Source organism: Taudactylus pleione, unplaced genomic scaffold (assembly GCF_031769625.1).
Source record: "Taudactylus pleione unplaced genomic scaffold, aTauple2 ptg000473l, whole genome shotgun sequence".
NCBI classification, from domain to species: domain Eukaryota; kingdom Metazoa; phylum Chordata; class Amphibia; order Anura; family Myobatrachidae; genus Taudactylus; species Taudactylus pleione.
The window spans coordinates 4,749,700-4,762,733 of record NW_028284875.1 but is presented as its reverse complement, the minus strand read 5'-3'; the positions used below and the strand labels follow the sequence as shown (position 1 = coordinate 4,762,733).

The 13,034-nt window shown below is 33.5% G+C and overlaps 3 non-coding genes across 3 annotated transcripts; all 3 read right to left on the bottom strand.

Moving 5' to 3' along the window:
• Positions 1-8,779: 8,779 nt before the first annotated feature.
• TRNAR-CCU (transfer RNA arginine (anticodon CCU)) lies at positions 8,780-8,852 on the bottom strand. The gene has a single exon. It is a non-coding gene; the product is annotated as a tRNA-Arg (tRNA).
• Positions 8,853-10,279: 1,427 nt separating this feature from the next.
• TRNAR-CCU (transfer RNA arginine (anticodon CCU)) lies at positions 10,280-10,352 on the bottom strand. Its single transcript has one exon. It is a non-coding gene; the product is annotated as a tRNA-Arg (tRNA).
• Positions 10,353-11,768: 1,416 nt separating this feature from the next.
• TRNAR-CCU (transfer RNA arginine (anticodon CCU)) lies at positions 11,769-11,841 on the bottom strand. Its single transcript has one exon. It is a non-coding gene; the product is annotated as a tRNA-Arg (tRNA).
• Between the last annotated feature and the right edge of the window lie 1,193 nt (positions 11,842-13,034).

Sequence of the window (13,034 nt, the reverse complement as noted above, 5' to 3'; positions counted from 1 at the left end):
TACATTGCAGCAAAACAGATTGATGCAACTCTTTTACCAATAAAGAGGTAGTCTTTTGCATTCCATTTTGTTGACTAACTAAAGTAATGTTTACAGTGCATATGAACCAAAGCAGCTGTGTGTACTGGTACCTTAAAAACAGTCATGTTTGTGTTTTTTTTCTGCCTTCATATCAGGATGCTCAGGAAGCAGATGATAATCATTAACTGTTGACATTAGAAAAAAAATTACATTTGCTCCAGGTGAGGCTTGAATTCACAACCTCAGGATTGCTCAACAGATACTGTCTTATAAGTACCGCGCACATACCGATTGCGCCACAGGAGCACATGTACAAAGCGCTTTATTTTTAGTTGAGTGATTTTAGCATCGAGTTGACTAAGTAAATTAACTTGGTTTATTAATTTTAAATTAGTTACTTTTTAAATCCACTAAACTACTGCACCCAATACTAAAGTACCTAATAAAAGTAATATTCTAATCATAAGGTAATCAATTATATTGTGCATTTGTGTTATTGCCCAGTTTTATGTATCCATAGGTGTATATTGCAATGAATTCATGCCATTGTTGTACAGTACAATATTATCAAAATTGTAAAATAATTCCTGTTTATTTATCTTAAATAATATTTGGTATAGATATATGTAACTTTAATGTTGCATAGGGAAAATATACACTCTAATACCAAAAAATGCAGTATCTTTAAATAAAAATAAGTTAAATCTCACTTGTGCTCTATATTTAAAGGTAAACATTGTTTTTTTGGTCTGAAGCACCTAAATTGTCAGTAAAGTCAGTGTCCAAAGAAATATAAAAAGCAGAAAATTACCCTTTTGATGACAAGGATGAAAGGACTTCAAGAAACCCATCAGCAATTGCAATAGACATTGTTATTTTGTAGCCACTCTGATATTAAATTGCAATTAAAACTTAATAGGTATGTTTTGGTATATATGGATTTTCTGCAATACCATTAAGGCAGTCACCTGCATTGAAAAAAAGCATAACTTCTAGAATGAGTATGAGCAACAAAGGGACATGCATCCTAGATGGGACTTGAAGCCACTGTCCCAGGTGATAGTAAACTTTTCAGGAAACTAATCCACAATGTCATTAGGATAAATGTCTGCTTTTAGATACTGGGCCATAATTTTGCAAGCTGAACAGTTCCAGATTGTTAAACAGATTAAAGTTTCTGGTGGAGCCATTTGTGCAGTATGAAGCAAGAATAAAAGGAACGTCTCCAAAATTATTTTAATGAAATAAACCTATCTCCCCAGATGGGACTTGAACCCACAATCCCTGGCTTAAGAGGCCAGTGTCTTATCCATTAGGCAACTGGTGCTTAGTAACATCTTTGAGTGAAACTGATTTTTTCATTAGTATAATCATTAATTGTTGCGATATAGGAAAGCCGTTTATTTGTGTTCTTTGCTTTTCAAATCCCAGCATGAAATGTGATTGTACTATCCAGACCTAATAGTGTGGACCCTCATGTTACATTGCAGCAAAACAGATTGATGCAACTCTTTTACCAATAAAGAGGTAGTCTTTTGCATTCCATTTTGTTGACTAACTAAAGTAATGTTTACAGTGCATATGAACCAAAGCAGCTGTGTGTACTGGTACCTTAAAAACAGTCATGTTTGTGTTTTTTTTCTGCCTTCAAATCAGGATGCTCAGGAAGCAGATGATAATCTTTAACTGTTGACATTAGAAAAAAAATTACATTTGCTCCAGGTGAGGCTTGAATTCACAACCTCAGGATTGCTCAACAGATACTGTCTTATAAGTACCGCGCACAGACCGATTGCGCCACAGGAGCACATGGACAAAGCGCTTTATTTTTAGTTGAGTGATTTTAGCATCGAGTTGACTAAGTAAATTAACTTGGTTTATTAATTTTAAATTAGTTACTTTTTAAATCCACTAAACTACTGCACCCAATACTAAAGTACCTAATAAAAGTAATATTCTAATCATAAGGTAATCAATTATATTGTGCATTTGTGTTATTGCCCAGTTTTATGTATCCATAGGTGTATATTGCAATGAATTCATGCCATTGTTGTACAGTACAATATTATCAAAATTGTAAAATAATTAGTGTTTATTTATCTTAAATAATATTTGGTATAGATATATGTAACTTTAATGTTGCATAGGGAAAATATACACTCTAATACCAAAAAATGCAGTATCTTTAAATAAAAATAAGTTAAATCTCACTTGTGCTCTATATTTAAAGGTAAACATTGTTTTTTTGGTCTGAAGCACCTAAATTGTCAGTAAAGTCAGTGTCCAAAGAAATATAAAAGGCAGAAAATTACCCTTTTGATGACATGGATGAAAGGACTTCAAGAAACCCATCAGCAATTGCAATAGAAATTGTTATTTTGTAGCCACTCTGATATTAAATTGCAACTAAAACTTAATAGGTATGTTTTGGTATATATGGATTTTCTGCAATACCATTAAGGCAGTCACCTGCATTGAAAAAAAGCATAACTTCTAGAATGAGTATGAGCAACAAAGGGACATGCATCCTAGATGGGACTTGAAGCCACTGTCCCAGGTGATAGTAAACTTTTCAGGAAACTAATCCACAATGTCATTAGGATAAATGTCTGCTTTTAGATACTGGGCCATAATTTTGCAAGCTGAACAGTTCCAGATTGTTAAACAGATTAAAGTTTCTGGTGGAGCCATTTGTGCAGTATGAAGCAAGAATAAAAGGAACGTCTCCAAAATTATTTTAATGAAATAAACCTATCTTCCCAGATGGGACTTGAACCCACAATCCCTGGCTTAAGAGGCCAGTGTCTTATCCATTAGGCAACTGGCGCTTAGTAACATCTTTGAGTGAAACTGATTTTTTCATTAGTATAATCATTAATTGTTGCGATATAGGAAAGCCGTTTATTTGTGTTCTTTGCTTTACAAATCCCAGCATGAAATGTGATTGTACTATCCAGACCTAATAGTGTGGACCCTCATGTTACAGTGCAGCAAAACAGATTGATGCAACTCTTTTACCAATAAAGAGGTAGTCTTTTGCATTCCATTTTGTTGACTAACTAAAGTAATGTTTACAGTGCATATGAACCAAAGCAGCTGTGTGTACTGGTACTTAAAAACAGTCATGTTTGTGGTTTTTTTCTGCCTTCATATCAGGATGTTCAGGAAGCAGATGATAATCATTAACTGATGACATTAGAAAAAAAATTACATTTGCTCCAGGTGAGGCTTGAACTCACAACCTCAGCATTGCTCAACAGATACTGTCTTATAAGTCCTGTGCACAGACCGATTGCACCACAGGAGCACATGGTCAAAGCGCATTATTTTTAGTTGAGTGATTTTAGCTTCGAGTTGACTAAGTAAATTAACTTGGTTTATTGATTTTAAATTAGTTACTTTTTAAATCCACTAAACTACTGCACCCAATACTAAAGTACCTAATAAAAGTAATATTCTAATCATAAGGTAATCAATTATATTGTGCATTTGTGTTATTGCCCAGTTTTATGTATCCATAGGTGTATATTGCAATGAATTCATGCCATTGTTGTACAGTTCAATATTATCAAAATTGTAAAATAATTCCTGTTTATTTATCTTAAATAATATTTGGTATAGATATATGTAACTTTAATGTTGCATAGGGAAAATATACACTATACTACCAAAAATGCAGTATCTTTAAATAAAAATAAGTTAAATCTCACTTGTGCTCTATATTTAAAGGTAAACATTGTTTTTTTGGTCTGTAGCACCTAAATTCTCAGTAAAGTCAGTGTCCAAAGAAATATAAAAAGCAGAAAATTACCCTTTTGATGACAAGGATGAAAGGACTTCAAGAAACCCATCAGCAATTGCAATAGACATTGTTATTTTGTAGCCACTCTGATATTAAATTGCAATTAAAACTTAATAGGTATGTTTTGGTATATATGGATTTTCTGCAATACCATTAAGACAGTCACCTGCATTGAAAAAAAGCATAACTTCTAGAATGAGTATGAGCAACAAAGGGACATGCATCCTAGATGGGACTTGAAGCCCCTGTCCCAGGTGATAGTAAACTTTTCAGGAAACTAATCCACAATGTCATTAGGATAAATGTCTGCTTTTAGATACTGGGCCATAATTTTGCAAGCTGAACAGTTCCAGATTGTTAAACAGATTAAAGTTTCTGGTGGAGCCATTTGTGCAGTATGAAGCAAGAATAAAAGGAACGTCTCCAAAATTATTTTAATGAAATAAACCTATCTCCCCAGATGGGACTTGAACCCACAATCCCTGGCTTAAGAGGCCAGTGTCTTATCCATTAGGCAACTGGGGCTTAGTAACATCTTTGAGTGAAACTGATTTTTTCATTAGTATAATCATTAATTGTTGCGATATAGGAAAGCCGTTTATTTGTGATCTTTGCTTTTCAAATCCCAGCATGAAATGTGATTGTACTATCCAGACCTAATAGTGTGGACCCTCATGTTACATTGCAGCAAAACAGATTGATGCAACTCTTTTACCAATAAAGAGGTAGTCTTTTGCATTCCATTTTGTTGACTAACTAAAGTAATGTTTACAGTGCATATGAACCAAAGCAGCTGTGTGTACTGGTACCTTAAAAACAGTCATGTTTGTGTTTTTTTTCTGCCTTCATATCAGGATGCTCAGGAAGCAGATGATAATCATTAACTGTTGACATTAGAAAAAAAATTACATTTGCTCCAGGTGAGGCTTGAATTCACAACCTCAGGATTGCTCAACAGATACTGTCTTATAAGTACCGCGCACATACCGATTGCGCCACAGGAGCACATGTACAAAGCGCTTTATTTTTAGTTGAGTGATTTTAGCATCGAGTTGACTAAGTAAATTAACTTGGTTTATTAATTTTAAATTAGTTACTTTTTAAATCCACTAAACTACTGCACCCAATACTAAAGTACCTAATAAAAGTAATATTCTAATCATAAGGTAATCAATTATATTGTGCATTTGTGTTATTGCCCAGTTTTATGTATCCATAGGTGTATATTGCAATGAATTCATGCCATTGTTGTACAGTACAATATTATCAAAATTGTAAAATAATTCCTGTTTATTTATCTTAAATAATATTTGGTATAGATATATGTAACTTTAATGTTGCATAGGGAAAATATACACTCTAATACCAAAAAATGCAGTATCTTTAAATAAAAATAAGTTAAATCTCACTTGTGCTCTATATTTAAAGGTAAACATTGTTTTTTTGGTCTGAAGCACCTAAATTGTCAGTAAAGTCAGTGTCCAAAGAAATATAAAAAGCAGAAAATTACCCTTTTGATGACAAGGATGAAAGGACTTCAAGAAACCCATCAGCAATTGCAATAGACATTGTTATTTTGTAGCCACTCTGATATTAAATTGCAATTAAAACTTAATAGGTATGTTTTGGTATATATGGATTTTCTGCAATACCATTAAGGCAGTCACCTGCATTGAAAAAAAGCATAACTTCTAGAATGAGTATGAGCAACAAAGGGACATGCATCCTAGATGGGACTTGAAGCCACTGTCCCAGGTGATAGTAAACTTTTCAGGAAACTAATCCACAATGTCATTAGGATAAATGTCTGCTTTTAGATACTGGGCCATAATTTTGCAAGCTGAACAGTTCCAGATTGTTAAACAGATTAAAGTTTCTGGTGGAGCCATTTGTGCAGTATGAAGCAAGAATAAAAGGAACGTCTCCAAAATTATTTTAATGAAATAAACCTATCTCCCCAGATGGGACTTGAACCCACAATCCCTGGCTTAAGAGGCCAGTGTCTTATCCATTAGGCAACTGGTGCTTAGTAACATCTTTGAGTGAAACTGATTTTTTCATTAGTATAATCATTAATTGTTGCGATATAGGAAAGCCGTTTATTTGTGTTCTTTGCTTTTCAAATCCCAGCATGAAATGTGATTGTACTATCCAGACCTAATAGTGTGGACCCTCATGTTACATTGCAGCAAAACAGATTGATGCAACTCTTTTACCAATAAAGAGGTAGTCTTTTGCATTCCATTTTGTTGACTAACTAAAGTAATGTTTACAGTGCATATGAACCAAAGCAGCTGTGTGTACTGGTACCTTAAAAACAGTCATGTTTGTGTTTTTTTTCTGCCTTCAAATCAGGATGCTCAGGAAGCAGATGATAATCATTAACTGTTGACATTAGAAAAAAAATTACATTTGCTCCAGGTGAGGCTTGAATTCACAACCTCAGGATTGCTCAACAGATACTGTCTTATAAGTACCGCGCACAGACCGATTGCGCCACAGGAGCACATGGACAAAGCGCTTTATTTTTAGTTGAGTGATTTTAGCATCGAGTTGACTAAGTAAATTAACTTGGTTTATTAATTTTAAATTAGTTACTTTTTAAATCCACTAAACTACTGCACCCAATACTAAAGTACCTAATAAAAGTAATATTCTAATCATAAGGTAATCAATTATATTGTGCATTTGTGTTATTGCCCAGTTTTATGTATCCATAGGTGTATATTGCAATGAATTCATGCCATTGTTGTACAGTACAATATTATCAAAATTGTAAAATAATTAGTGTTTATTTATCTTAAATAATATTTGGTATAGATATATGTAACTTTAATGTTGCATAGGGAAAATATACACTCTAATACCAAAAAATGCAGTATCTTTAAATAAAAATAAGTTAAATCTCACTTGTGCTCTATATTTAAAGGTAAACATTGTTTTTTTGGTCTGAAGCACCTAAATTGTCAGTAAAGTCAGTGTCCAAAGAAATATAAAAGGCAGAAAATTACCCTTTTGATGACATGGATGAAAGGACTTCAAGAAACCCATCAGCAATTGCAATAGAAATTGTTATTTTGTAGCCACTCTGATATTAAATTGCAATTAAAACTTAATAGGTATGTTTTGGTATATATGGATTTTCTGCAATACCATTAAGGCAGTCACCTGCATTGAAAAAAAGCATAACTTCTAGAATGAGTATGAGCAACAAAGGGACATGCATCCTAGATGGGACTTGAAGCCACTGTCCCAGGTGATAGTAAACTTTTCAGGAAACTAATCCACAATGTCATTAGGATAAATGTCTGCTTTTAGATACTGGGCCATAATTTTGCAAGCTGAACAGTTCCAGATTGTTAAACAGATTAAAGTTTCTGGTGGAGCCATTTGTGCAGTATGAAGCAAGAATAAAAGGAACGTCTCCAAAATTATTTTAATGAAATAAACCTATCTTCCCAGATGGGACTTGAACCCACAATCCCTGGCTTAAGAGGCCAGTGTCTTATCCATTAGGCAACTGGGGCTTAGTAACATCTTTGAGTGAAACTGATTTTTTCATTAGTATAATCATTAATTGTTGCGATATAGGAAAGCCGTTTATTTGTGTTCTTTGCTTTTCAAATCCCAGCATGAAATGTGATTGTACTATCCAGACCTAATAGTGTGGACCCTCATGTTACATTGCAGCAAAACAGATTGATGCAACTCTTTTACCAATAAAGAGGTAGTCTTTTGCATTCCATTTTGTTGACTAACTAAAGTAATGTTTACAGTGCATATGAACCAAAGCAGCTGTGTGTACTGGTACCTTAAAAACAGTCATGTTTGTGTTTTTTTTCTGCCTTCATATCAGGATGTTCAGGAAGCAGATGATAATCATTAACTGTTGACATTAGAAAAAAAATTACATTTGCTCCAGGTGAGGCTTGAATTCACAACCTCAGGATTGCTCAACAGATACTGTCTTATAAGTACCGCGCACAGACCGATTGCGCCACAGGAGCACATGGACAAAGCGCTTTATTTTTAGTTGAGTGATTTTAGCATCGAGTTGACTAAGTAAATTAACTTGGTTTATTAATTTTAAATTAGTTACTTTTTAAATCCACTAAACTACTGCACCCAATACTAAAGTACCTAATAAAAGTAATATTCTAATCATAAGGTAATCAATTATATTGTGCATTTGTGTTATTGCCCAGTTTTATGTATCCATAGGTGTATATTGCAATGAATTCATGCCATTGTTGTACAGTACAATATTATCAAAATTGTAAAATAATTAGTGTTTATTTATCTTAAATAATATTTGGTATAGATATATGTAACTTTAATGTTGCATAGGGAAAATATACACTCTAATACCAAAAAATGCAGTATCTTTAAATAAAAATAAGTTAAATCTCACTTGTGCTCTATATTTAAAGGTAAACATTGTTTTTTTGGTCTGAAGCACCTAAATTGTCAGTAAAGTCAGTGTCCAAAGAAATATAAAAGGCAGAAAATTACCCTTTTGATGACATGGATGAAAGGACTTCAAGAAACCCATCAGCAATTGCAATAGAAATTGTTATTTTGTAGCCACTCTGATATTAAATTGCAATTAAAACTTAATAGGTATGGTTTGGTATATATGGATTTTCTGCAATACCATTAAGACAGTCACCTGAATTGAAAAAAAGCATAACTTCTAGAATGAGAATGAGCAACAAAGGAACATGCATCCTAGATGGGACTTGAAGCCACTGTCCCAGGTGATAGTAAACTTTTCAGAAAACTAATCCACAATGTCATTAGGATAAATGTCTGCTTTTAGATACTGGGCCATAATTTTGCAAGCTGAACAGTTCCGGATTGATAAGCAGATAAAAGTTTCTGGTGGAGCCATTTGTGCAGTATGAAGCAAGAATAAAAGGAACATCTCCAAAATTATTTTAATGAAATAAAGCCTATCACCCCAGATGGGACTTGAACCCACAATCCCTGGCTTAGGAGGCCAGTGCCATATCCATTAGGCAACTGGGGCTTAGTAACATCTTTGAGTGAAACTGATTTTTTCATTAGTATAATCATTAATTGTTGCGATACAGGAAAGCCGTTTATTTGTGTTCTTTGCTTTACAAATCCCAGCATGAAATGTGATTGTACTATCCAGACCTAATAGTGTGGACCCTCATGTTACATTGCAGCAAAACAGATTGATGCAACTCTTTTACCAATAAAGAGGTAGTCTTTTGCATTCCATTTTGTTGACTAACTAAAGTAATGTTTACAGTGCATATGAACCAAAGCAGCTGTGTGTACTGGTACTTAAAAACAGTCATGTTTGTGTTTTTTTTCTGCCTTCATATCAGGATGTTCAGGAAGCAGATGATAATCATTAACTGATGACATAAGACAAAAAATTACATTTGCTCCAGGTGAGGCTTGAACTCACAACCTCAGCATTGCTCAACCAATACTGTCTTATAAGTCCTGCGCACAGACCGATTGCGCCACTGGAGCACATGGTCAAAACGCATTATTTTTAGTTGAGTGATTTTAGCATCGAGTTGACTAAGTAAATTAACTTGGTTTATTAATTTTAAATTAGTTACTTTTTAAATCCACTAAACTACTGCACCCAATACTAAAGTACCTAATAAAAGTAATATTCTAATCATAAGGTAATCAATTATATTGTGCATTTGTGTTATTGCCCAGTTTTATGTATCCATAGGTGTATATTGCAATGAATTCATGCCATTGTTGTACAGTTCAATATTATCAAAATTGTAAAATAATTAGTGTTTATTTATCTTAAATAATATTTGTATAGATATATGTAACTTTAATGTTGCATATGGAAAATATACACTATATTACCAAAAAGTGCAGTATCTTTAATTAAAAATAAGTTAAATCTCACTTGTGCTCTATATTTAAAGGTAAACATTGTTTTTTTGGTCTGTAGCACCTAAATTGTCAGTAAAGTCAGTGTCCAAAGAAATATAAAAGGCAGAAAATTACCCTTTTGATGACATGGATGAAAGGACTTCAAGAAACCCATCAGCAATTGCAATAGAAATTGTTATTTTGTAGCCACTCTGATATTAAATTGCAATTAAAACTTAATAGGTATGTTTTGGTATATATGGATTTTCTGCAATACCATTAAGACAGTCACCTGAATTGAAAAAAAGCATAACTTCAAGAATGAGAATGAGCAACAAAGGAACATGCATCCTAGATGGGACTTGAAGCCACTGTCCCAGGTGATAGTAAACTTTTCAGAAAACTAATCCACAATGTCATTAGGATAAATGTCTGCTTTTAGATACTGGGCCATAATTTTGCAAGCTGAACAGTTCCGGATTGATAAGCAGATAAAAGTTTCTGGTGGAGCCATTTGTGCAGTATGAAGCAAGAATAAAAGGAACATCTCCAAAATTATTTTAATGAAATAAAGCCTTTCACCCCAGATGGGACTTGAACCCACAATCCCTGGCTTAGGAGGCCAGTGCCTTATCCATTAGGCCACTGGGGCTTAGTAACATCTTTGAGTGAAACTGATTTTTTCATTAGTATAATCATTAATTGTTGCGATATAGGAAAGCCGTTTATTTGTGTTCTTTGCTTTACAAATCCCAGCATGAAATGTGATTGTACTATCCAGACCTAATAGTGTGGACCCTCATGTTACAGTGCAGCAAAACAGATTGATGCAACTCTTTTACCAATAAAGAGGTAGTCTTTTGCATTCCATTTTGTTGACTAACTAAAGTAATGTTTACAGTGCATATGAACCAAAGCAGCTGTGTGTACTGGTACTTAAAAACAGTCATGTTTGTGTTTTTTTTCTGCCTTCATATCAGGATGCTCAGGAAGCAGATGATAATCATTAACTGTTGACATTAGAAAAAAAATTACATTTGCTCCAGGTGAGGCTTGAATTCACAACCTCAGGATTGCTCAACAGATACTGTCTTATAAGTACCGCGCACAGACCGATTGCGCCACAGGAGCACATGGACAAAGCGCTTTATTTTTAGTTGAGTGATTTTAGCATCGAGTTGACTAAGTAAATTAACTTGGTTTATTAATTTTAAATTAGTTACTTTTTAAATCCACTAAACTACTGCACCCAATACTAAAGTACCTAATAAAAGTAATATTCTAATCATAAGGTAATCAATTATATTGTGCATTTGTGTTATTGCCCAGTTTTATGTATCCATAGGTGTATATTGCAATGAATTCATGCCATTGTTGTACAGTAGAATATTATCAAAATTGTAAAATAATTCCTGTTTATTTATCTTAAATAATATTTGGTATAGATATATGTAACTTTAATGTTGCATAGGGAAAATATACACTCTAATACCAAAAAATGCAGTATCTTTAAATAATAATAAGTTAAATCTCACTTGTGCTCTATATTTAAAGGTAAACATTGTTTTTTTGGTCTGAAGCACCTAAATTGTCAGTAAAGTCAGTGTCCAAAGAAATATAAAAGGCAGAAAATTACCCTTTTGATGACATGGATGAAAGGACTTCAAGAAACCCATCAGCAATTGCAATAGAAATTGTTATTTTGTAGCCACTCTGATATTAAATTGCAATTAAAACTTAATAGGTATGTTTTGGTATATATGGATTTTCTGCAATACCATTAAGACAGTCACCTGAATTGAAAAAAAGCATAACTTCTAGAATGAGTATGAGCAACAAAGGAACATGCATCCTAGATGGGACTTGAAGCCACTGTCCCAGGTGATAGTAAACTTTTCAGAAAACTAATCCACAATGTCATTATGATAAATGTCTGCTTTTAGATACTGGGCCATAATTTTGCAAGCTGAACAGTTCCAGATTGTTAAGCAGATTAAAGTTTCTGGTGGAGCCATTTGTGCAGTATGAAAGGAACATCTCCAATATTATTTTAATGAAATAAACCTATCTCCCCAGATGGGACTTGAACCCACAATCACTGGCTTAGGAGGCCAGTGCCATATCCATTAGGCCACTGGGGCTTAGTAACATCTTTGAGTGAAACTGATTTTTTCATTAGTATAATCATTAATTGTTGCGATACAGGAAAGCCGTTTATTTGTGTTCTTTGCTTTACAAATCCCAGCATGAAATGTGATTGTACTATCCAGACCTAATAGTGTGGACCCTCATGTTACAGTGCAGCAAAACAGATTGATGCAACTCTTTTACCAATAAAGAGGTAGTCTTTTGCATTCCATTTTGTTGACTAACTAAAGTAATGTTTACAGTGCATATGAACCAAAGCAGCTGTGTGTACTGGTACCTTAAAAACAGTCATGTTTGTGTTTTTTTTCTGCCTTCAAATCAGGATGCTCAGGAAGCAGATGATAATCTTTAACTGTTGACATTAGAAAAAAAATTACATTTGCTCCAGGTGAGGCTTGAATTCACAACCTCAGGATTGCTCAACAGATACTGTCTTATAAGTACCGCGCACAGACCGATTGCGCCACAGGAGCACATGGACAAAGCGCTTTATTTTTAGTTGAGTGATTTTAGCATCGAGTTGACTAAGTAAATTAACTTGGTTTATTAATTTTAAATTAGTTACTTTTTAAATCCACTAAACTACTGCACCCAATACTAAAGTACCTAATAAAAGTAATATTCTAATCATAAGGTAATCAATTATATTGTGCATTTGTGTTATTGCCCAGTTTTATGTATCCATAGGTGTATATTGCAATGAATTCATGCCATTGTTGTACAGTACAATATTATCAAAATTGTAAAATAATTAGTGTTTATTTATCTTAAATAATATTTGGTATAGATATATGTAACTTTAATGTTGCATAGGGAAAATATACACTCTAATACCAAAAAATGCAGTATCTTTAAATAAAAATAAGTTAAATCTCACTTGTGCTCTATATTTAAAGGTAAACATTGTTTTTTTGGTCTGAAGCACCTAAATTGTCAGTAAAGTCAGTGTCCAAAGAAATATAAAAGGCAGAAAATTACCCTTTTGATGACATGGATGAAAGGACTTCAAGAAACCCATCAGCAATTGCAATAGAAATTGTTATTTTGTAGCCACTCTGATATTAAATTGCAATTAAAACTTAATAGGTATGTTTTGGTATATATGGATTTTCTGCAATACCATTAAGGCAGTCACCTGCATTGAAAAAAAGCATAACTTCTAGAATGAGTATGAGCAACAAAGGGA